The sequence below is a fragment of the Pipistrellus kuhlii genome, unplaced genomic scaffold (assembly GCF_014108245.1).
Source record: "Pipistrellus kuhlii isolate mPipKuh1 unplaced genomic scaffold, mPipKuh1.p scaffold_m20_p_98, whole genome shotgun sequence".
NCBI classification, from domain to species: domain Eukaryota; kingdom Metazoa; phylum Chordata; class Mammalia; order Chiroptera; family Vespertilionidae; genus Pipistrellus; species Pipistrellus kuhlii.
The window spans coordinates 581,003-598,702 of NW_023425604.1; the positions used below are offsets into that span (position 1 = coordinate 581,003).

General features: G+C 40.6%; 1 pseudogene; it reads left to right on the forward strand.

The window, feature by feature from the left end:
• Positions 1-14,933, forward strand: part of LOC118714122 — a 142,907-nt pseudogene extending 127,974 nt beyond the window's left edge.
• Positions 14,934-17,700: the final 2,767 nt, after the last annotated feature.

Below are 17,700 nucleotides of genomic sequence, written 5' to 3' on the forward strand. Positions count from 1 at the left end.
GAGTCCCTTGGCGTTTTAAAAAAGTCCCGATTTGGAGGAAGATCACACCAAACCCAGTACTGGGTCTTGTAGCACACGATTCTCTTTGCAGCTACTGCCTCTTTCTGTGTGACTCTGGACATGGAGCCGCTGGGGCACACAGCTGCTGCAGTAGCTGCTGGCGCAGCAGTGACCCAGATCCCTCACGTTATCCCCACAAACTCTGACCTTTCCGTGGGTGATTGAAGAACTCCCTTGAATCCATGTGTTTGCGCCAATTGGGGCGTCACAGCTGTTCGAAGGTCCCCTCTGCTGTGGGTTTTTCAGGCCTCAGATAAGGTGCTCTTTTCTTGGTAAGATGGCGCAGCCTTCCCTCTGAGCCCGTAGCTCCGGGAGAGGTCTCTGCCGCCGTAGTGCTGGCTGCTTGGTCAGGAAATTCTGTCCAGTGGACCCTTACCTTCTTTTAGAGTTCAGCTATCCCTTAGCTTGTCAATTAATACTCCCTGGGAGACTTTCAGATGCTCCTTCTATCTGTTCTGGGACTAGGCTCAGAACAAGTCCATCTGTTTGGCCACCATCTTGTCTCCTTGTTTAGTTTATTCTCAAATGACTTATTTTAAAGCCCATCAACTCTTCTGCCTTTCTAGCTTTATTAAAATTGTCTAGTGAATTTCACTTCACTTGTGGAAGTTTTTAGATTTTTAGAATATTTTTTTCTTTTTGGCCATTTTCTAATTGTTATATCTTTTTTGAGATTCTCTTCTTATAGAGCATCATTATGTTTTTTATTGTTTTCAGATTTTGTGTCCATTAAAGAGTTTATTTTCTGTCTTTGTTCAGTAAGTCCAATGCCTGGGGTATCAGGAATACTTATATTGAATATACCATACATTCTTGTTTCTTTGTATGCCTCCTATTTTTCCTTAAACACTGAATATTTGAGTATTATGTTATGGTAACTCGTATCTACCTACAATACTCAGTTCTGGTTGGTGCTGGTTTTTGTGTAGTAGTCATAGTTTGTTTAATTAAAAGATTCCCAGAGGGGGGAAGCTTAGAGTCTTCTCATGTCTTTTTCTAGCCTTCTCAATTACTACTAACATGTGGTAGTTTTGTAGACAACTTAATAACCCCAACTCCAAATATTTCTGTACCCTTTTTATGCTGAGGCATTTCAGAATTTCTGTTGTTTGCCTAATCTCTCCTTTTACCACAGGTAGCTGTAGTGTGGCTAATACATTTGACTTTATATACTTTCAACAAACAGAACCTGTGAATCCACCTGTGTTCTGGGGAAACTCTCAGGCAGGTGAAATAATACACATGTCCTCACTTTTTTTTTAAAATATGATCCACATTTTACTCTGACACTAGTATGCTGGATCTTAAGTTGCTATTGCCATTTAGTAGCTGCTGAGATTGCATTGGAGGGGTTGTATACAGGTGGACAAAATTACAGCACAAGCCTCTTTTACCAAAATTTAGAAGTTAGTTTTTTGCTGTTTTGTTTTTTTCTATTAAATGTTCTCCTGGTATTTATAATTTGTGATTCTTCTACACAGTATTGAAAATACTTTTGTTTCTTGTGGGAATAGATCCTCCTCTTTATGTGTTGCTTGTGTAATTCTTATGATATTCGGAAAGAAACCAAGATGGTGGCATAGGGTAGACACCCGAATGCAGCTTACCACAACAAATTTGAATTTAGAACTGAAAAACAGGGGAGGCATTGCCCTGAAGTGCCAGACGGCTGGCTGAGAGGAGGCTCTGCCATCTGGGAAGGAGAGAGAAGGCATGCTGAACCTCAGGAACTGTGAAGATATGGAGAACTGTGCGCGCGAAAAGGCGCTGGCTTAATCCCGGTGCGGAGAGGAAGGGCTGGACCGAGATTGCTGCTGATTTACTCCCCGCACGCAGAGAGGGCGAGCCGGGCTGAGTTCGCTACTGGCTTACTCCTGGCGCGGAGAGGGCGAACAGCTAACGCGGCTGGCTTTCTTGTCCGAGAGGAAAACAGAATCAGCCTATTGCTCTGATAAACGGCCCCAGACAGGGAGATGCCAGACTGTCAGGCAGTGGGCAGAGATCTCTTGGAGGTGTGTGAAGCTAGAGGCCATTACTGCGGGACTTGGGGAGGAGCCGAAGGGAAAACAAAGTTTGTCTGCACCAACCCGAGACTCCGCCCTACCTGTGGCTGAGCACAGAAGCTCTCCCAGAGGCTGGCTTTCTCTAAGGAGGGACTTGCAGGAATCCAAAGCTTGTCTGTGCCTTTACCAAAGAGGTGCAGCGCGCTTGCAACCAATCTTCCAAAACTCTCCACGAACAGGACTTTTCTAAGGCGAGACTGACAGGGAACCAAAGATTGTCTGCGCCACCCCGAGACCCCACCCTGTTCAAGCAGAGTACAGAAACCCTCCTTAGCTGAGACACTGCTGATCCTCACAGCCAATTGGCTTGGAGATCAACGCTTCCCAGTGATACCAACAATAAGCAAGGCTTAACAACAAGACTGCACACACAGCCCACAAAGGGCTACACCAAGACTGTCCACTGCAGGTAACTGGGAAGGCTGTGCTACTGGGCTCTACCAGAACACCTAGCACACAAAGCTATTCCATCAAATCAGGGAAACAACTAAAATGCAGACAAGAAGAAGGACACAAAGGAAGGAGATGGAGGAAAAGAAAAGATTGGACATTGAGTTCAAAACTACAGTTATAAGGTTATTCAACAATATCCTAAAAAAGGCCGATAAAATAAATGAGACCTATGAGGATATGAAAAGGGAGCAACTAGAAATAATAAGGGATCAAGACAAAGATTTAGAACACAAAGAGCCAGAGGACACTCCTCTGCAGAAGGGAGAAGATAAAAGAATCCAGAAAGTTGAAGATAGTGTAAGAAACCTCTGGGACAATTTCAAGCGAACCAACATCAGAATTATAGGGATTCCAGAAGAGAGAGAGCAAGATACCGAAAGAGTACTAGAAGAAATAGTGACAGAAAACTTCCCCCACCTGGGGAAAGAATTAGACTTACAAGTCCAGGAAGCCCGCAGAACCCCAAACAAAAGGAATCCAAGGAGGACCACACCAAGACATATCATAATTAAAATCCCAAGAGCAAAAGACAAAGAGAGAATATTAAAAGCAGCAAGAGAAAAGCAGGTAGTGACCTATAAAGGAGCACCCATAAGATTGTCAGCTGATTTCTCAACAGAAACCATGCAGGCCAGACGGGAATGGCAAGAAATATTCAAGGTGATGAATAACAAGAACCTACAGCCAAAAATAATCTACCCAGCAAAGCTGTCACTCAGAATCAAAGGACAGATAAAGAGCTTCACAAATAAAAAAAAGCTAAAAGAGTTCACCACCACCAAACCAGAATTATATGAATTGCTGAAGGAGGTTATTTAGGAAGAGGAAGAAGATAAAGATAAAAATTATGATCAACAAATACGTAGCTATCAACAAGTGAATCTAAAAACCAAGGGAATTTAAAAATCTGATGAACAATATTAACTGGTGAATATAATAGAATCAGAGATATGGAAGGGGAGTGGACTGACAATTCTCAGGGAAAAGGGGAGGGGGGGTGTGGGAAGAGACTGAATAAAAACTGTGCACCTATGGATGAGGACAATGGGGGATGGGGAAAGGACAGAGGGTGGGGTGGGAACCTGGTGAAGGGGAGCAATTGAGGGGGGGAAGAGGATCACATTTGTAATAATCTGAACAATAAAGATTTATTTAAAAAAAAAAGAGAGAAGCTGAAGTATACATAAAAATTTAGCCCAGCAAGACACCCATGAAAAACACACATGGAGTCAAAACAAGCCAGAGGAAAATCATTTGGGCAAAAAATGAAAAAGGACCCCAAGTCAAATTTATAGAAAATATTCTTTTATTATCTTTTGGTTGAGAATATGTTTGTATATTTTCAGAAAACAACTCCAATACCATTTGGATTATGGCAAGAGAGAGAAATTGACAGGACTACTCCAACCATGAAGACAAAGAGAAGCAGTCCAGAGATGGAAGTCGCTGATAACACCTTACCACAATAGCAGTCAGCAGCTGTGTATCACTGCAGGTTGCCCAGGACCAAACCAGAGAGCATTGGACCTGCATTACCACCATTTGCTCACCATCCAGGACTGAAATACCATTGCTGACATGTACACATAAGGAACTGTTTGACATTGAAATTGGGTATCAAAAGAACTATTGGCCCAGAAAGAAGCTCACTACAGACTGATTCACATGCCTTTCAGAACAATTATTGCTTGTCTCATTTTTGATTCTTATATTTCCCTTAGGACATGATCTCACTCATCTAGGGGAAAAGATAAACAACATAGACTGTTGAACAAGAACAGATCCAGAGATAAGGAGCCACGAGTCTGACTGTTGGACCTCAAAGGGAGGGTGGGGATAAAAGGGAGAGATCAACCAAAGGACTTATGTACACACATATGAACCTAACCAATGGTCAAGGACAAGAGGGGGGTGGGTGCATAAGTGGTGGTGGTGGGGGATTGGAATGGGGGGTTGAGGACAAATATGTGATACCTTAATCAATAAAGAAATTAAAAAAAATTATTATGATATTCCAAGAAAAAATTTTTTTTGATACAAGTAGGAGTGACTTTATTTGTGTGAAATTAAATCATGAATTTTAAAGATCCCCTTTTCCTCAGTCCTGCCATAGGTGTAGCTATGGCTTTAATTGTAAGACTAGAATTAGAGCCAGTGTCCAAAGCCTCTGTTCCATGTCAGGGTATAGTCCACGCCGACATTGGGCTTGTTTAGTTTGTTTTTACTGCTGCAGTTCATCAGTCCATTGCATGTTTTATCTGCCTAGTCATGGGCCACACAGGCAAATACAAGAGAGCCAAAAGTTACCAGAAAGAATTCCTTTGTTTATGGGACTATGTATTCCCAACTTTTCATGGGTTTACAGTGGCTACATCCACTCTGATCAATGATATCTATCTCCAGAGATATCACTTTCCCTATGTCACCACAGCTTCACTGGGCATGTACTTATCTCCTTTGGAACCTATCTCCTGTGATCTTCAGGGCACAGTTTGGTGTTCCCTGAGGAATGTGAGTTTGTAGCTGCCTGATCAAACTGCACAAATCACCATGCTTATAATGTCTGGCCTTCTCTTGGTTCCTTTCCTTTACTAACTAGGAAATTAAAAGGTATTACTTTGACCTATTCTTCCAGTTTAACCATTGGTTTAGTACAGGATGAAATTTTAGAGTTTATCTTTCATTATGTCTGGTGACAGTTTCTAACTTTTTGAATTTATATTTCTCAATTAACTGGAGAAATTTAATTTTTCTTCACATATTTATGGTTCAGTTATATTTAGTTCTTGTATTACACAATACTTTTCTCCAAGTATTACTTTAAAAAAAATCCTCCTCCAAGAATATGTTTATTGATTTTAGAAAGGAATGAAGGGGGAGAGAGAGAGAAACATAAATCAGTTGTTTCCCATTTTTGCTCTGGTGAGATTGAATCCACAACTTTTTATTTTTTATTTTTTTGTATATGGGACAGTGTTCTAACCAACTGAATCACCCAGGCCATGGCTTGTAATATTACTATTAATCTCATATTCTCAATTTCTCTTTTAAAGCATTTAAATGAATATAGAGCTTATGTCTCTTCCTTTCCCTACACCTGTAACAAGAATTACAGGCAATCTTAAGCCTACATCCCATTAGTCCTGACTCAAACCCCCTTCCCTCTTTTTTTAGGTTGTACAAACCAATGTATAGAAGAATTTGTTATTAGGGCTTACCACAGTGGTTTTAACCAACGGACAACTTTGCTGATGCTGTCAATTTTTGCACTGTTGACAGGGTGAGTTATGATATATTGGGCTTAGAGATGGACAGACACAACGAATAAAGGTAGAGGTCACTGTGGAGCATCTAAAGCTGACTCCCAGATAGCACAGTGTCTTAAATTATTTGCAGCTACCAACTCAATGCCAATATATTGAACACTACCGCCCGCTCTGGCACTACTGTATTTTCTCCCACACTTCCTTTCCAGAGAAGTTGGACCTGAATCTGGCTAGGGCTATGTACAAGGAGATGTTCATAATGGTGCAGGAGGAGCGATGTTTGCGAAAAGCTATGTTGGAAAAGGTGAGTGCATAGAGGGTACAGGGCTTAGAAATTCATTGAAGTAGTATATGGAAGAGAGCCAAAGACAAAAATTGAATAAGCACTCTATGATGCATCTCTGAGTCATACATTTTAAATGGAAACAGAGACCATGTGTTTATATTTTTTTCTTACAATTTCCCTACATTTATCTTAACAAAGATGAGTCCACAAAACATCTTAGTATTGACTGAGGTGGGGTGTCCATAATCTTGCTTCTGGTCTTTACAGTGTACTAAGGGCCCAGCTCATGAATTTGTGAACCTTGAAAGAAACTATGGGCCCAACCTATGAACTCCTGCCCAGCCCCTCCCTCTATGGGGCCCAATCTTCTGGCTGCTGGCAGCCCTGTTTCTGCTACCACTATTCCCACAAGGTGATGATGCCAGTCCGCCTAGCACCAGCTGATGGTGTGGAGTGATTGGGGCCAGCCTCAGCAGTGGATGCAAGTGGGGCTGTCACCAGCAGATATTGCAAGAGGCAGCTGCTCTCCCTATCACCTCTCAGGAATAGGAAAGTGGATAAGCCCTCAGAGGTGATTGGGACCTGCATTAGAGCCAGCAGTACATGCAAGGAGGGCTGTCACCAGCAGCAGCTGCTGTCCTGATCACCGCTCAGGATCATGGAAAAATGGAGAAGCTCTGAGGGGGATCAGAACCTGCACTGGGCATCAGAAGTAGTTGTGAGCAGGGCTGTCGCCAGCAGTGGGTACAAATTGTGGTGCTGGCAATGGGTGCAAGAACCAGGCAGGACTGTGGTACCACCATAGGCTCACTCCATTGACAGCAACCAGTGCCCCGTCTTGGTCTGGCTTCCCTAATCTCCTGCTTTACCATCCCACAGTGGTCAAAGCCATATTTTGCATGTGCCTCCTAGTGGTTAGCACACGTCATGGCAACTGGTTGTTCTGTCCAGTTGTTCTGCCATTTGGTCTATTTTGCATATTAGGGTTTTATAGATAGAGATGTAGGTTGAACACCCCCAAGGAATCATGGAGGCTGAATGAGAGGCTTTGCAGCTACTCCAGATGATTAGTGCCAATGCATCAAGAGCAAGACAACGTGCTTCCTATTAGCTCTGGCCTGCTATGAGCCCAGACAGCCTTGTCTGCCTTTCCCACATCAATGACCTGTGCAAGTGCTCACATAACCAGCAGTACCTGAAGTGAGCATGGGGCCTATTTAGAGGATATAGAGTAAGTTATAGAGTTGGGTCAGATGTCCTTTTTCTTGTCTTTTTCTTCCCCTCCAGATATTGGTACACCTTGGATGAGCTACCCATTATGTTACATAAGTTGAAGATTTGGGCTATGTTCTTTGACTCCTGGGCAGACAAAGTATGATTGGCCTTGAGGTAGAGAATGGCCAGAAGTACAGTAAGTTGATGAAAAATAGAAAGCCACATGGGCAAGCTCTATTGTATTTCAGCATTCACAGCCTTTTTTTCTTCCTCTATTTTTTGGTAGCACTATGTCTTTGGACTTTTACTCTATCTGAAGGCTTTGAAGAGCTAAGGGCATTGGAGTCTGAGACCCATGAGAAATGCTTTCCTATCAGTGAGCTGCTTAAATGCCTAAAGAACTGTCTGGATGAATCAGAAGCTTGTATTACCCAAGTCCTGGAGCTAGTTAGTGGCCAAGAGGCTAGGATTATTAAAAAAAAAAGAGTGAAAAAGGATTGCATTATGTGAAATGGATAACAAAAAATAGATAAACTACAAATAATATACATAGCAAATGTTAATAAGTAATATCTGGCCATATTAGTAATAAAAACTTACAGATAATCTAGTTGAAGAATAGTGAATTCAACACAGTAAGTTATAGAAACAATGGCTAGGTAAAACATGAAACAATGTAATATGAACTAGAAGTCATTTAAAATAGTTTCAAATATAGGATGTACAGGCATAGCTCATTTTATTGTGTTTCATGAATGTTTTGTTTTTACAAGTTGAAAGCAAGATCCTCCACTAGCAACAAGATTATGACTGTTTTTTAAAATCTATTTTATTGATTTTTAACAGAGAGAAAGGGAGAGAGATAGAGAGTTATTGAGTAGAAATGTCGACGAGAGAGAAACATCGACCAGCTGCCTCTTGCACACCCTGTACCGGGGATGTGCCGGCAACCAAGGTACATGCCCTTGACCATAATCGAACCTGGGACCTTTCAGTCCACAGACCGACGCTCTACCACTGAGCCAAACTGACTTCGACATATGACCTTCTTTATCATGGTATTCACTTTACTGCCATGGTCTGGAACTGAGTCTGTAATATCTCTGATGAATACTTATAATTCTTCTATTGTGAGTAACAGTGAGAATTGTAGTCCTTCCATACCTGTTATTCAAATTTCATAAATGTATTTTGGTATCAAGATTTCAATAAAATTCATTCTTGGCTTAAAGTGAAAATTTTAAGTTATATTTATGTAATGGACATAAAAAACATATGATACTTTTCTGACTGAAAAATCAAGTTAATGATTATAACACATGCTTATAAATTTTAGGTAAGAATAGAAATAATAGGTGTTATTATAATGTTAAAGTCAGATTTTTTTTACATTAATCATACTTACAAATAGTTTTAATATTAAATATTTTTGCCCAACTACAGAATTCACCTTAATTTACTTAATCTTTTTAGGCCAGTACAAGAATATATCCTAATACAGTCATCTAAAGTCAGATTTTCTCTTTTCTTACCATTTTTTTATTTTTATAATAAATCTTTATTGTTCAGATTATTACAGGTGTTCCTCTTTTCCCCTTCTTCCCCCATAGCTCCTGTCCACATGATTCGCAACTTCACCCCATGCCCTCACCTCCACCCCTGCCTTCATCCATAGGTGTAAACTTTTTGTCCAATCTCTTCTCTCACCCCTCAGACTCCCTTCCCCCTGAGAATTGTTAGTCCAATCCCTTTCTATGTCCCTGATTCTTTTATATTCACCAGTCCATTTTGTTCTTCAGATTTTTTATTCACTTGATTTTTAGATTCACTTGTTGGTAGGTATGTATTTGATGTCTTTTTGTTGTTCATAATTTTTACCTTTACTTTTCTTCTTCTTCTTCCTCTCCTTAAAGAATACCCTTCAGCATTTCATGTAATCTTGATTTGGTGTTGATGAACTCCTTTAACTTTTTTTTGTCTGTGAAGCTCTTTATCTGATCTTCAATTCTGAATGATAGCTTTGCTGGGTAGAGTAATCTTGGTTGTAGGTTCTTGTTGTTTATCATTTTAAATATTTCTTGCCATTCCCTTCTGGCCTGCATAGTTTCTGTTGAGAAATCAGCTGTGAGTTGTATGGGTACTCCCTTGTAGGTAACTAGCTGTTTTTTTCTTGCTGCCTGTAGGATTCTCTTTTTGTCTTTTGCCCTTGGCATTTTATTTATAATGTGTCTTGGTGTGCTCCTCTTTGGATTCCTCTTGTTTAGGGTTCTGTATGCTTCCTGAACCTGTAAGTCTATTTCTTTTTCCATGTAGGAAAAGTTTTCTGCCATTATTTCTTTCAATAGTCCTTCAATATCCTGCTCGCTTTTCTCTGGCACCCCAAAAATCTGCATGTTGGTACATTTTAAGCAGTCCCGGAGGCTTCTTACACTATCCTCACACTTTCTGACTCTCTGGTTGGGTGAGTTTTTCTTCCCTATATTCCAGATCTTTGGTTTGATTCTTGGGGTATGTTGATCTATAGTTGAGTTTCAGTATATTCTTTATTTCAGACAATGTATGCTTAATTTTTTTAATTTTTTAAAATTTTATTGATATTTTACAGAGAGGAAGGGAGAGAGATAGAGAGCTAGAAATGTCAATGAGAGAGAAACATCAGCCAACTGCCTCTTGCACATCCCCTACCGGGAATGTGCCCACAACCAAGGTACATGCCCTTGACCGGAATCGAACCCGGGACCTTTCAGTCTGCAGACCAATGCTCTACCACTGAGCCAAACTGGGTTTGGTTGTAGGATTAATATCTGACTGGTCCTTTTCCATTTTTTTGGTATTCTCTTTAGGATACTTGAAGGTCTCACCAAGATTCTTGGAGGTCTCATCAAGTTTCTCAAAGGTTTTTAGAAGATTCTTAAGTAATCTTATAAATGTGATTCTGAATTCTGCATTGTCCAGTAGTTTACTTTTCTCCATCTCTCCCATTTGTGACATGTTTCTGTGTCTCCTCCCTGTGTTGATGGAGTGGCTTTGTGTGGTAGGTGACCTATCAGCTTCCCCAATCACCTGGGGTGGTCGCATCCCTTTGTGGGCTGAGTGCAAAGTCTTGGAATAATTAAGCCTTGATTGCTGTTGGTACTCTGGGAGGAATTGACCTCCAGGCCAATTGTCTGTGAGGACCCGCTGTGTCTATAAAGGAAGAACTGCTGCGCTGGAGACACGCCTTGTTTCAGTGGGACTTTGGTGCTCACTGAGTCCATCTCCCAAATGTATCACTTATGGGCGTGAGTGGTTGAAATTGACCCGTAGAAACACTGGCTTCTGGATCTCCTCTAATGGGATTCAGTTCAGTTACTGACTGAAGCTGCCCTGCAAGAGCTACAGCGAGAACTATAGATTTTTCCTGTTTGCTTGGGACTTGGCGGTTTACTTGCTGGAGCTGCACTTTATATATGGTTAAGCTACCTCAATACAGGCCATTCATATGTAAAAGTAGCTTTGAGGTGCATAGGCAGGTCTGTAGAATCTGTGGGTGCGGCCTCAGGTCTGGGTCTCACGGTGGGGCGGGGTCTCAAACTCACTAGGTTGGGGTGTGGCTATCAGTAATGTCTGCTGTCAGCAGTCCTTGCCCTTCTGTGTTTCCAAGTCCCCACTTACCTGTGATCCAGCGCAGTAAACAATGATTGCTGTGCCCACCTCTGCAAGAGTCGCCCTCACTTTTGACCTGATGGCAGACAGACCAACTTCTCCCCGTAGTCATCTGGGTCCCCCACGTGACCCCAGAATCTGGATTTCAAAGTAATCAGAAGTTTGTTTTCTTGTGGGTTGAAAAGAAAAGCCGTGCACCCAGTCAACTGCCACCAGCCTGATTCGTCACCAGCCCGATTCTCGTGCCTCCGTACCTAGGCTCTTCAGCTTTTCAGCACTTGTGCTCCTTTCTCTTTAGCCAGCCCTCTGTGGTTTTGGATGATAGATGTCCCTTGTATTAGTGTATATATATATATATATATATATATATATATATATATATATATATTATTGATTTTGTACAGAGAGCAAGGGAGAGAAATAGTTAGAAACATCGCTGTGAGAGAGTCATCGATCAGCTGCCTCTTGCACACCCCCTACTGGGGATGTGCCCGCAACCAAGGTACATGCCCTTGACCGGAATCGAACCCGGGACCCTTCAGTCCCCAAGCCAACACTCTATCCATTGAACCAAACCGGTTTCGGCCCTTGTATTAGTTTTAATCTTTCAAATTGTTGCACCAGCTGCAGACCAGTTGCTTATCTATGCTGCCATCTTGGTTACTCCTCTAAAGTCAGATTTTCTTAAAAGAAATTTCTAAAATATACATATGAATACTTCATCTTATATTAAAAAAACAACAACAATACTAAAACTACTTTACATTAGTCACAGTCTGTTATGTACCTTCCTTTGTTTTGTTTTTCAACTTATAGTGTCAAGTTTCATAAAGGGCCTGCATATTATTTGTGTTTTCTTTTGGCTTCTTTAGATTTCAATTTTAATTTGAAAATGTATTTGGAATATTTTCCTTAATGCAGAGGTTAATTTTTTTTAAATATATTTTTATTGATTTTTTTTTACAAAGAGGAAGAGAGAGGAATAGAGAGCTAGAAACGTCGATGAGAGAGAAACATCAACCAGCTGCTTCTTGCACACCCCTTACCAGGAATGTGCCCGCAACCAATGTACATGCCCTTGACCAGAATCAAACCTGGGACCTTTCAGTCCACAGACCAACACTCTAACACTGAGCCAAAACAGTTTTGGCAGAGGTTAATTTTTTTAATCCTCACACAAATATACTATTTTTGTTCCATTGATTTTTAGAGAGTGAAAGGGAGAAGTGTGGAGGAGAATGAGAAAGTATCAATATGAGAAATACATCAATTCTTGCCTCTTTCATACACATGATGAGATAGGGATGGAACCTGCAACCCATGTACATTCCCTTGACCAGGAAACAAATTCTCAATCCTCCAGTGGCAAGCTAATGTTGTACCACTGAGCCATGCAGAGCAATGCTTTTTTCAGGGGGACATTGGTTAATAAAATTATGTAGGTTTCTTGTGAAAACTTCTACAGTACATCATCTATATATTGTAGTGTGTCCATTTATGTTTTTTAAAAAGTAAAGATAGCAATATTAATGAATTCATGTTTCATATAGAACCTTCTTCTGTATTTGAAAAGAAATACAAATTTATTGGTTTATAGTCCCCTAATGTAGAGGACAACTTTCAAATATATTACTGTGACATGGAGGAGAAATAAGAATAAGAATGCATGAAATATGGCATTGGAAAATTCACTTAGTGAATTCTTTCTTTTTGACTCTTATAGGATTGAAACTCTACAGCTGACCCTGACAGAGTTTTACATCCTTCTTGAGCAGATGGGCAGCCTGCCATGTGCTGTGAATGAGATTGGTATTGTCAAGGTAAGGATGGACATGGAAAGCTGGAATTCTTATTAAAAATAGGTACCAGTAAAGTCTCAGAGAGCAGGGAAGATTGAGAATCTGATTATAAGTAGCTCTTTATAATACATCTCTTTGAGAAGCTATGGAGATGGGCAGACCAATAGCTTATAATAGGGGATGGTCTTCCAAACAAAAGTGGTAACCAGAAAGCTGCATAAAATCTGACTTTGAAAACTGCCAAATCTGACAGAGGTAAAGAGATTACTTTTACAGACTTATAGTCTCAAGAAGTTTTCAAATAACTAAAGGAAAAGCAGATTGATGTACATTAAGTATAGGATCTATCAAGCACATGTTTCAGGGCATGGTTGAAGATAAGTGTAAATCAATATATGTTTAGTAGAGGCCCAGTGCACAAATTTGTGCATGGATAGGATCTGGTCAGCCAGCTGTGGTGAGGAGGCATGGGTGATTGGCCATCTGACCCTGCCCCTGATTGAGGTGGGGGCCAGGCTGTGGAAGGGCTGCAGGTCTATCATGGTGGGGTGGGCCTATCGAGGATGCAGCTGGCCATCGGAAAGAGTAGGGGAGGGGTGCATTTGACTAGCTAGCCCCATCCTTGATCAAGGTGGGAGAATCCAATAGAGTGGGCCAGCTGGGGGAGGGGCCCCAGGAAGTTGGCTGGTCAGCCCCAATTCCTAATCTGGCCAGTTCTCTGGCCACAGTGGGCATCATAGCAACCTTTCATTTTGTTTGTTGAAGCATTAAGGTTTCTGACTTTTTATATATGTAGATGTGAGGTGAGTAGAGACCAGGCCCAGGTGGTTGATTTTTCCAGCTGACTTAATCTATTCTTTATTCTGAAACAGGTGGAAGCCTATTGAGTGGAGGCCAGGGAGACCCTGCCCTCAAAGTCCTTGGATCTCTGTTAGAGAAGGACAACAGCTGGGTATGGATGTGCCTGAAGCCCATCAGCTCCAGAAGAAGGTGGAACAGGCATGATGGCTAGATGAGGTGGCTTCTTCAGTTCAAAGGGGCTCTCTAATTATCATGCAGGGGCTGCTGGTTACTGGCGCCAAGTTAGCCTCCAGCCTTTCTGTGAACAAGGCCCGGGCTGAGCTTCAGGAGCTGCTGAACATTGCAGAGTGCTGGGAAGAAAAAGCCCATTTTTGCCTGGAAGCTAGGTGGGACCTAGCCTTTTTCCCATATGTACCCTGACTCCAGTCTTCAGAGTATGTGTGTGATCCTAAACATGGCTTTAGTGACACCAGACTCTGTTTAGGCATGTGATAAACTGTAAAGTTTGGCTTCCAGTCACATAAATGTTCCTACTGTGTCAAAACAATAATTAAAGGAAATATTCCTAGGCTGAGTTAGTTCTTATATCATAGATGTGGCATCTGACTTATAAAAAAAGTACTCACATGTCTGCCTCATTATTTAGAGAGTTCCTCATACTTCAGCAATTATTGGTCTGCTACCCTGTTCAATCTTTTCTAGCTTATACTTTTGCAAGGAAATAGAACCAAAAATATGCTTGTATACATGTGACTTTTAAAGATGTATTTCTCTTTTCTCCATTATGTTTAGACAGAAATATCAACCAGCCACACTAGAACCCATAATTCGTGAGGCAGAAAAATCCCTCTTCACTTGCCTAACTTCAAGGCACTCAAAGAAGCACTGACTAAGGCACAGGCATGGATAGCTGATAAGGATGAGATACAAGTGAGGACCATGTTTCATACTTTTCTATTGGTGTGCAGTCACAAAAACAAAAGACAGTTTGACTTTTTAACTCCATTGGGTTTGGTTAGGAAAAGAAGGTAGCCCTCTAGAAGAGATAGAGTCAAAAAAGCCACAGTGCTCAAGAATTAAGCTGAGTAGAGTCAGGAGGAGCAAGAATATGAGGAGGAAGCAGATTATGAAAATATACTGACACATCCTACAGACCATACTCACATAATGAATGGGAACAAAAATAACTTAGGACAAAAGGATTCAGGTCCCACAACCTCTTTTCCTCTGTAATTATTTTGCTGTTCTTGTCCTACCCTGAGCAGCAAAAGTTGTGAGAACAGAAAAAAAAAAAAAAGTTTTTGTGGATTTAAAAATTTTTTCTGCCTTCTAGTCCTATTTGTGAATTAGACTTTATTTCCTATTGAGAATTTGACACTTCAGAGTTTTTAATATCCTAACTAGTAATGGCAACATTTTAGGCTCAGGTCCTAAACACAGCACTTAGCATTTTACTTCCCAGAAGTCTTATGCCAGAGTCATTACTGGCATATCACTGACATAATAATCAATTACAATAATTGATTTTTTAAGCCAGTTTCATTCTAGAATGGGGCAAATAAAACTTTTAAAAAGGCAAATGTATCTCATCTCTCAACCCCTTCCTATATATAGTCATTACATATTAAAATATTTATATTACATTTATATTACATATAAAAAGATTCCACTACCTTTATTCTACCTCCTTAAAAACAATGAGTATGTTTTAAAATTGCACCAGATTTGCACTTCTTGGAATATAGGAGTGAAATATTGAATTTAATTATATAAGAACATAATCTTAGTTCCATGATTCTTTTTTATAATAAGTCTGAGAAGTTTTAATTTTGTATACAATGAGTCCTAAGGTTCACTTATTTGCTTTGTGGATCTCAATTGCTCCAATATCAGTTACTGAAAAATTACTTGATTAAGGGAAGGGCAATATGATTGCAGAGTAATAGGAGGCTGTGTGACTTTGCTCCCACCAGGGACTGAACTTAAAGCTAAAATATGACACAATCATTAGAAATAAAAAGAGAAATGTAGCTAATTGAACATATATCTAAGAATCACTAAAAACAACAACAACAATGAATAACCAGGTAAGAAGAGGGAAATCAGAGAAATACGGAGCCCCTTGGAGCAGGTGCTCAGCAGAAAGACCTGAGAAATATTGCAATTACAAATCTCCCTATGCCTTAGAGTGTGGGGTCTCAACCCAAAGAAGCAGAATTTGGAAGAACTCATGTAGCATTGAGCAGAGGGAATTAGGAGAATTGCCTGCCTGGGAGACTGTGATCCCTCCTTCCCAGGAAAGGAGTATACCTCTGGGCTCTTAACTGAAAAGGCTTCCTGCAGTGTGTGAGTATGAAAGAGAATTGACGTTGGGGGTTGGGGAGGGTGGGGGGGTTTAACCCAGTGACTTGGAGAGACCTTTGTATTTTCCTAAAGGCTTTGTGCAGAGCCCCAGTCAGCGACTATAAAGTCTAGGAAAAAAAGAGAAGGAATTATCCCATGTCCGATGTAAGGTTGGAACTACTTCCCCCAACCTATGGAGACTCCCAGAATTCTTCATCCTAGGGAGTTGGTGGCAAGGCAAATTGGAGGGCTAAGACCAGCTGTGTAGAGAGATCTGAAACGCACACAGGACTAACTTGAACCCCTTCTACTTGGACAGTTCCAAGGGTGATGGGTCCTCAACCATCCATAATCAGTAATTTGAGGGCAGTATTCCCTGAGAAGGTTTATATTGTAGAGACTGATGGAGAGCTGGGCTTTGTAATTAAATTTTATGGAGGCTGATCTAAGCTCCACCTGAGTTCAGCCAGCCAACCCTGGCAAGGGAGAGATAGAGCAGACCCTCAACCTCCCAGTCCTGGTCCCCTTTCTGTAGGCTGAAAACACAACCCTAAACAGAAGACAGTTTGGATCCATTCTCTGAAGCCCAGATATGCTGGGTATAGTTTGATGTGGAAGAAAAGCTTACAGCAGGGCATTCCAAAAGTGAGGCCCTCAGAAACTATTGTTTGAGACCAAGAAGAAGAGCTTTGGCCCCTTCTTTATGCTGGGCAGGCAACATTACCAACCAGAGGATTTTGATCAATCCCCTCACTGATTCCAGGGCAGCTGGAACTTCTCCATTATAGATGGCAGATTGTATCTGAGCTGAATCTGTACCAGAGCATGTTGGGAGAAATTAGAGATGGCATCTTTGGTAGAAAATGAGACATTGGCTTTGAGGCAGAGGCTAATTTCTCCTCTGATTAAAATCTTTATACAAAAGTGAGCTTCAGATGATATAAAATGCATGACTTTATCCACATTTACATGACTTTTACTCTGTCCTTGGCTTTTTTTTTTTTTTTTAACGTTTTCCTTTTCTACTGTACTTGACTTCTTGGCTCTTCATTTTTCCTTCCAAAATCTTCTTATTGCCCTTTGTCTTCTTCAGCATTCTTTCTATTTTTTTATTTTACTATTGCTATTACCTTTTTCTCTATTTTTATTATTAATTTTTCTCTTTCCTAAATTCTCATTCTTTTGTGGTTGTTTCTGCTGTTGTTGTCCAGATCTTTATTATGTTTTTGTTTCCCATTTGTTTGATTTTGTTTTTGTTTTGCCCTGTTAGTACATGTACAATAGCTATCACAATGTGATAGTTTGCTAGTCTGAGAGGAAAGCTTACACAAAGACCCAGTTATCATAGGAGACCCCCAAATAATCCACAACGGTGTCACTCATAGAACATCCAGCTCAGGAGATTGTGGAAATTGCACTACTGAGTCCCACAGGACATGTACTACAAAAGCTGGCCCCATGAAACCTGGGCGACATAGCAAGACAATGTATATAGATAGATAGAAACACTAAAGTTGATAGACAACTAAAATTGAAAAACAAAGAAACCCCCAAATTAAAGAAAATCAGGAATTACCTAAATGAAGTGAAGGTAAGCAAGTAACAGACCTAAAGTTTAGAGTAATGGCTATAAAGTTGTTCAAGAAACTTAAAAACTATAAGGAACATAATAGGGATGATAAGAAACTTGGTGGGAACTATATCACCATGAAAAACCAATACAAAAACATCAATAAGAACCAGGCATAAGTGAAGAATACTATATCTGA